The following is an 8,957-nucleotide window of genomic DNA, read 5'->3' as shown; positions in this document are numbered from 1 at the left end:
GTTGAAGGAAAAGGATGGCCTAAGCCCAACAGGTTGAGGCTGTGGTGGCTGTGAGCGTGCCACTGCTCTCCAGCCTGGGCAACAGAGTGACACTATGATGCAAAACAACAACAACAACAACAACAAAAACAAAAAAACAAACAAGCAAACAAACAAACAAACAAAAAATGATCCAATGGACTTTCAATAAATATCAAAGTCATTGCCAAAACAAATGTTTTTTTTTCACGGACCAGAGATCCAAGAGCAAGCAGTTCTGATGAGTGCTCCTCAGAACCCAGAGAGTCCTCCTCAGTCCAGTGAGATGGCATCGGGAATGCCTCTTTCATTGCTGGTAATGACCCCTGCAACACTCCTGCTGCCTTAGAGGTAAGGTGAGTGCTGCTCTCATCCGGGCTGGTAGTGGAGACAGGCCGTACTGCTTGCCATTAAGGGTGAGACAAGACTATCCAAAAACATAGGAGGACAGTATTGGAGATCCACTGGAATAAGGGAAAGAAAATCCAAGCCTGGCAACTCTGATGACATACTCGAGGATGGCCCATGGTGTAATGGAGCTGAGAAGTCAGTTAATGAAGGTGGGAGTGTCGCAAGGTTGGCTGGAGTCACGCTGGGCACTCTGACAGAGGATGACTGATGTGTAAGAACTTCTTCGGTGGGGCTGCTTTGAGTTACTGACATAAAGACGCATGCCCTAATAAACCGGGCGAGGTAGCGTGCCTGCAGTTCCAGCAACTTGGAAGCCTGAGGCGGAAGGATCGTCTAAGCCCAGCAGGTGGAGGCTGCGGTGGCCGTGAGCGTGCCACTACACTCCAGCCTGGGCAACAGAGTGAGACTCCATCTCCAAAAAAACAAACAAACATAGAGATGCATTTCCTTTTGTCAGGAGGGTCTTCTTTAACAGAAGAGCTTTCCATCATTAGGTGAATAACAGTCACTTTTTCCTTGCTGGTCTCACTGACTACAGTCCCTGAGCAAGGCTTGATAAGGACACGTGAATTCTCTATTTTCGGCCGGCTGGCTGGGCACTTTCATCACTTCTTTCTTCCATCTCAGTGGACACCAGGAACCATCTTCATGGAATCTGATCTCATCCACATCAACACAGTCATTGAGAATTTCCATCAAAAGCCCGTCTGTATCAGACTTTCATTGGCAGTCTTTTTGTCACACATAGGATAATTCCAGGTGGGCTTCTTCTCATTCAATTGCAGATAAAGGGCAGCATCGAAGGACTGCAGGTGTGCGCAGATCACTGCACGGCAGGGATCGTCAGTCTCATTTTTCCTAAAGGGAGTATCAAGAATCCCCGAAGTCTAGTCATAGCAGTTTCACTACTAGGATCTGTGATGAGGGTTTCTTTAATTAGCGCTCTGGAATGATTAGAGTTTCTAATACCTTTCATTTTTAATCTCTTTCATAACATGGCTAATGTGAGCTGCTGTAGGAAATGTACAGCCATGGAGTAATTCTTTCCAATTGCTGATGCCTAAGAAATGGAAATCTGGTTTGTCACAGCTGAAAATAGCTTAACTAAAGACGTGATGGCGGGGGTGGGGGGTGGGGGGAGGGGGGCAGGGCAATTCTCAATCCCATTTTTTAGGGGGTGGTATGTAGCCTTCAACCGAACTTGAACTGTATAATCTCTCCTCCTACCAGACAAAAAAATTTCCCTACATATGCATATTTCTCTAACTTGCTCAGGTATCTAGGCAAAAATAAATAAATAAGTAAATAAATAAATAAACTCTTGAAAGCATCGAATACTGCTTTGAACTAAATTCATGGGCCTGCTGAGCACCACAAGGACATCGTAGAAGGACAGGTTTCTCAACTGCACATGGGGTTGGACAGGAGGAATCGATGGAGACCACCACTGCATCTCAAAGGTGGTCTTTGTGTCCTGGAACGGCACGGAGCCCACAGGGGAGGACGCAGAGGGCGGAGGGGCAGCGTCACGGAAGTGGAAGGCAACGTGTGGATCCCAGCCGTGGCCAGCTCGAGCTCCACCACTGAGGAGCCTTCATCCTCTCCTGCCTTTTCTCTTCTGTTAAACTCAAACAGAAGAATGTATCAGAAGTGTTCATTTTTTTTACTTAACACTTCCTCTTCTTTAGTCTACAAATAGCACTAACTGTCTTCAAATCTACAAAACGCAAGTATTCACAAGCACAACATTGTCACTTCAAATGACAAATGATAAAACTCCCAGCACGTGTTGCCATGCCAAAAACAAACGCTATGAACTTATGTATCAATGCAATATATGCAACTACATCTGGATACATACATATACTCATACGTATATACATATGTATTTGACCATGGATACTGAATATTAATTCACTCATTCCATCATATGAAAATGTCAAACTATTGTTGACTTAACAGAAGGCTTTGCACAAATGAAAACACTGGTTTGACTTTTTTGTTGCCTTCCAAAGTTTGATCTGATATGAGAAGCTCATTCTCACAAAGAAAATTTCCTATTCATCCAAGATTCAACAGCATCATCAAGAACTGAGCATGTTTTAGTACTACTCCCTTCTGTATATTCTACAAAAGATTAGCACATCAAGACATTTTCCTCAGCTTGAAGTATGACATACCTTTTTGCATTTAAATTGTCAATGTGTTTTGTTGCTACATTAAAGTTTAAGGTAAGACAAAGGTAATGTCATCAATATCTACTACTTGTGATGTATTATTGTTTTTCTTTTATCAAAGTCAATTATCTAAATAAACAGTGTCAGGTTAAGTATAATAAGAGCAATTTTAGTTTCTTTAATACTTTCTTTTTGGTTTTTTTTTTTAATAGGTCCACAGTTTTCATTTGCCATATGACATTATTTATTCATTTCCAGTTGAGATATCTACTTTGCCAGTTATGACTGTAAAGAAACATTTACATAAAGAGCAGTCTCCAATATATGACTAAAGACATTTCAAATGTATATTTTAAAGTCAGTTGTTTAAGTTTAGAACATATTTTTTATAAACAGAGAAATGTTGAGATTTGTAGTTTGAAAATAAATTATATTGAAAACACCATTTAATACAAAATACAGTTGTATGTACATTTTCTATGGAAACTAGTATTACGGGGCACCACTGAAATGCAAATCTGTAGTCATTGAAATGATGTCTACCCTGTTGCTTCTCAAATATACAAAAAACCTTGTAAAAGACTTCCATTAAAAAGGCAAATGAAAAATTGGAATTTAATAAAGTACTGTTAAAACATAAATGACTGATACCAGAACTGTGTAAAAATATTCTATTTAATCTGAGAAAGAAAAAATATTAAGTAGTGAGGGAAGCAGTGGTGAAAGCATTGTGACATAGCCATTTTGGATTCTCCCTCACCACTGGTTGTTGCTTTTCATTCCATAGTTCAAAAATTTGAAGAAGTAAGGTAGTGGTTTATCACAAAACTATCAGAAAAAACTAAATATCTACCAATATGCAAATACTTAAAATAACTGCAATGATTATTGCTATCACACACACAAAGGACTATGTCTACCTAATAAATATATTGCTTGTCATTGGAATATTTTAAAATATGTCTAACAACACAAAAAATACTTATGAAAAAGTATGAAGGTATCATGTGGTACACTCACAATCATTCCAACATAGTTCAGCATGTGTCATAAGTCATGTTCTCTCTTATCAGAATCATCTTATTTTAATCTTTGACATGCTATTTCAATGTATGACTATAGACATTTCACAGTTTTGAAATGAATGGAGACAGAACAATAGATAAATGTAAAAAATAATGTATTTGATTGTTTTTACTATTTTAGAGTCTATCATTCAGAATATAAAGAAGTTGATAGAACAGTTAAAGATGGAGATAGAGTTATTTAAAGAGATTTTTGCTAGCATGAGAAGAAAGAGCAATTGAGCTTCCTTCTTCACAATCATGGCCTTGAAAGCTCAGGGATTCATTAAAGACTGAAATCCTTGGTCTTCAGTTAGATGACGCAGATGTCTGTTTCTTGACTTATGCCTGTGAAAACTAAAGCTGCAACATAAACTGGACAGAGGTGACTGGAGAGAGTATGACATCTTAGATATTTTCAAGATGAAAATTATGTGAATTTTTCTCACATGCCACATGTTAACTATTTGGGAGAAAAGCCTGCCTAAAACCATTTGACATCCTGCCCAGGTGACTGTGCCTGTGGAAGAGAACAATGGCCAGTTAAAACAATGTATCGAGATGGAGACTGAAGAGTATCTATTTTCTGTAGCTTGACAAAATCCACAAAATACCTTAGGTAAAAAAATAAATAGATAAATGAAGAAACTTCTCTGAAACATTTTATGCATTGGAAAATGAACAGGCAAACAATCAAACAAGAATTGTCTTATTCTTTTGCCACTCTTTGTTGCACTATTTCAAACATTTTAGAAATGGGAATCAAGAAACATGAGAAAGATAGAAGTGAAAAAAAAGGTGAATGGAATCTTACTACATGCCATTTCTTCAATGGGAATGGCTCATTTCAGGTCATAACTTGGGAAATTAAGAGATAAATATTTATTGTTTTGTGCAAGTATTTTATTTTCTGAATACATTGAGATTCCTTTATATATAATAAAAACAAGGATTTCAAGTAGTTGATTAAAGAATAATTGATGAGCTTTGATGATTTTATAAATCTATATAATCACCATCCTAAATAAAATATAGGCAACCTGTATTATTCCATAAAGTTTCCTCATGTCACTTTCTAATCAATTCCTTCTCCCTGTTGCCAGAGGCTATTTCATTATGATACTTAAGTTTTCTACTTTTGAACCTAATATATATATTAGACAGAGAGAGAGAGAAGGAGAGAGAGAGAGAGAGAGAGAGAGAGAATGATGCTGCAGAACCTTTATGCTTTATGTCTAGCTTCTTTTCATCAACACAATATTTTTGAGAATTCATCCATATATTTGTGAACACAAGCTGTTCGTTCCTGTTTATTGTTGAACATATATCAACATGTTATCCTTTCCTCTGTTGATGAACATTCATATTATTTCAAATTTATATCTACATTAAAAAGGCTTATATATACATTCTTCTATAATTCATTATGTAGACATAGGATTTCATTTACTTTTTGATGAACAGAGTTTTCATTATTAAGTCATGTTGATCAAGTTATGTTAACATTTTTCCTTTTGTGTGCTTTTCTTTCTAAAAATCAATAAAATATTCCCCTATATTTTCCTCTAAAGTGTTTAATAATTCCATATATTAATTATATGCATATTTAATCTCAAGTTTATCTTTGGACATACACTGAGATGGAAATTAAGGTTTAATAGTAGCCATATGGTTACCCAGTTTTCCCAATATCATTGTTAAAAAGACTTTTGCGTCCCTATTGAATTGACTGAAGCCAGGCTCAGTGGCTCAGCCTGTAATCCCAGCACTTTGGGAGGCCGAGGTGAGTGGATTGCCTGAGCCCACGGGCTCGAGACCCACCTGGGCAACTTGGCGAGACCTCATCTTTACAATAAAATCAAAAAATTAGCCAGGCATGGTAGCATGCGCCTGTAGTTCCAGCTACTTGGAAGGCTGAGGCAGAAGGATCGCCAGAGTCCAGCAGGTAGAGGCTGAAGTGACTGGGAGCGTGCCACTGTACTCCAGTCTGGGTGACAGATTGAGACTTCAACTCAAAAAAATAAAAAAATAAAATAATTGATTGAGTACCTCACCATGAAACAACTGACTATATAACTAGGTCTATTTAAGTTATTTTTTTATTCCAATTATCCATTTGTCTTTGTCATTGTATCTTCATGGTACATCTTGAAATTAGGCAGTATCTTTCTGCCAATTTTTTTCTTTTAAAAAATTGCTTTAGCTATAATAAATCTTTTTATTTGCATATGCATTTTGTATCATCTTGTAAGATTTCTATAAAAATTCTGCTGATAGTGCATTGGATTGTAATGAGTTTATAGACTGATTTAGAGGGAATCAAAATTCCAAGAGTATATAAAAATAACTCTTAACCATTACTTATTTAAATACATTTTCTGCAAAATTCTCATTCTCTTCTCTTGTGAGAATTTCAAATATATGTATATTTGATCATTTGAAATTATTTTATAGGGCTCAGATGTTCTTGCATTCTTTCTCCATTCTCTTGTTTATTCTTTTTTATATAAATAATTTATAATGTCTATTGACTTATTCACAATTCCATTGAAAGTTTATTATACTTTCCCTGGCTACTGTTAGGTTTTGCTTAGTCTTTTTTTTTTTTTAATGTATATCAGAATTTCCACATGATTAAAAATACTTACCATATTACTTCTGTAATTCTTTTTTTTTTTTTTTTTTTTTTTAGTTCCAGTCTCACTCTGTTGCCCATGCTGGAGTGCAGTGGCACGCTCACGGCCACTACAGCCTCAACCTGCTGAGCTTAGGCGATCTTTCTGCCTCAGTCTTTCAAGTAACTAGAGCTACAGGCACACACTACCACAACTGGCTTACTTTTTAATTTGTTGTAGAGATGAAGTCTTACCAAGTTGCCTAGGCTGATCTTGAACCCATTGGCTCAGGCAATCCTCTCATCTTGGCCTACCAAACTGCCGAGTTTACAGACTTGAGTCACCACTCTCAGCCTCTGATATAATTTTTTATCAGCATATACATAGATTTTCACTATTGTGTTTTACATTACTTTCGTTAATGTGTCTGTCATAGTATTTTAAAGTTCCTCTTAACTTCAACAGTTGAATCAACTTGTGTTGGTTATTGCGCCAGTTATCAACATGTTTCCTCTCAGCTCCAAATCCAGTTTTTATTCATCTCCTTGGGATATGGGAGCTAGAATTTATCAGCATTTGGACTTTGCCAGTCAGCACGGTATCTGGGCAGCATACTGAACACTCAGTGGTGCCGTGGGTTTCAGCAGCACTATCAAAAGTAGTTTCCCAGTCAATTCTGCAAGCATTACAACCATCATCCCAATAGCTCAGCAGCAAACCTTTGGGCAACTTCCTGGAGAGTTTCCAGCTCACAATCTCCACCCCAGCCTGCAATTTTCTGCTTGCCTGCCTTTGCTTATCGAAATACAGTGAACTTTTCTATTTACCAGTGGATACAGCCACACCACTCTTCATAAGATATAAATCTTAGCCATGTGACGGGTAACCTTCCTCAAAAAATTTCCTTCCTTGAGAACTTGTCTCAGCTCTATTTGTAGAAGCTATTGCCTATATCTGATATTTCTTTATTCTTTAAAGTTCTATTTACAATGTTTTAAACTTTGTTACTAGTTAATAAATGCGTGTTATTTTAACTCTTCTTATTCAAATACACTGTATGTTTTCTGCCTCTTGACCAGATTTTGACTGATACATAATTGGTACTAGTAATAGTCCCAGGAAATAGATCCACAGAGATGGGATGTGGGGGTGAGCTTGAATATGCCCTTGGGTTTGATAATATTGCTAAGTTTCTTGATATTTTAAATCTGAATGCACATAATCCAAGTCTTTCAATGACATCATTGTTAATCAAGCTATCATCTGTTTGGTTGTGTTGAAGTGACAAGTAAGCCCGGGAAGGCAACCGATGGCTCAAGTGATTGTCATGGCAGTTCTGATGACTCCAAGAACCTGTGAGAAAAGGAGTGTAAGATTGCATTCTTCTGTGTTCACTGCCGGGTTCATGGAAAGCAAATGACAAGCTCAGGTCTCTTACCTCTCAGATCAAGTGACAGCAGGAAATTTAGAGAACTTGCTTGAGAGGATACCTAAAAGCAGCAATTTTTCTAGTAGTCACATGTCTGATATTGCCAAAAAATTAAAGACAAAAAATGAAGACAAAAATTCAAAGACAAAATAATGCAATTGCATAGACTGCTTGTGTGTAACATTGTGGCACAATGTTAATTGAATTCAGTCTTGTCAATTTTCTATTGTGAAGTTAGATCATAGATTAGAAAAGACCAAGCTTTCTATTGGGAACAAGTGGTCAATCCAGATGAGAGGCTAGAACGTACCATGATGTGAAAGAGGGAATACAAACGCTTAAGCATATAGGAGTGCGAGAGTTATGAGGTCTGACTTACATTCCTACCATCTTCTACAAGAAGATACAGAAAACACTTCTTTCAGGAGGCATTGAAAATTAATGAGTGAGGGGACCACATACATCCATGAAATTCCTCTAGTTGCTCTCTTTTGTATGTCAGATAGGATCATTAGAGGATGCTGTCTAGAGAAGGATTTGCTAATTTTCATTGTCAGCATAGATTCTCAGAGTAGTAGAGGCCAAGAGGCAATCTTGAATGCCAGAATGAAGGTTGGTTTGTTTACTACAGGACAATGCTGGTAATACAAATATCTGGAAGAAAGGATATTTTCCATTGGCATATATCTATCTATCTATCTATCTATCTATGCCTTATTTATGCACATTACAGATACAAAGGGTACCAAACATGTATACACATTTTAAGAAAGGAAAATAAAAACCATTAAAATTGTAATATTCAATATATTTTAAAAACAAAAGATGAGTAAAAGTCATGTTTGACTTTTGCAATTACAAAAGGTGCTCAAAGTATTTACCATCAGTGTCCAGACACTTTTTACAACTGCAGGACTCGTTGCTGAGCGAGGCCACCTGGATTTTCTCTTGAGCACAGCACACACATTACCATGCATCTCAAACTTATCACAAATGCATGCAATTGTTACTCATGTTAGAGGTTCTATTGCATATTCACACTTCCATTGTCATACTCCACAACATTCTAAAATTTCAAATACCACTTTAAATTGATCTTATGCTCCTCTGAGGACAACTATGCTTCAGCTATTTTCTTTGACTGTCCTGCCTTTCATAGGGTGATGCTGGCATTCATTTGATTAATGCCACTTTTTGAGGGAATGTCGTATTACACATTGCTACCATGATTCAATTGTTTCAA

General features: G+C 36.9%; 1 pseudogene; it reads right to left on the bottom strand.

The window, feature by feature from the left end:
- Positions 1–291: 291 nt before the first annotated feature.
- Positions 292–8,691, bottom strand: LOC103267223 (annotated as a pseudogene).
- Positions 8,692–8,957: the final 266 nt, after the last annotated feature.

This window comes from Carlito syrichta, unplaced genomic scaffold (genome assembly GCF_000164805.1).
Source record: "Carlito syrichta isolate Samal-C Ts95f unplaced genomic scaffold, Tarsius_syrichta-2.0.1 Scaffold308075, whole genome shotgun sequence".
In the NCBI taxonomy this organism is placed as follows: Eukaryota; Metazoa; Chordata; class Mammalia; order Primates; family Tarsiidae; genus Carlito; species Carlito syrichta.
This window is presented reverse-complemented; position numbering and strand designations above follow the sequence as displayed.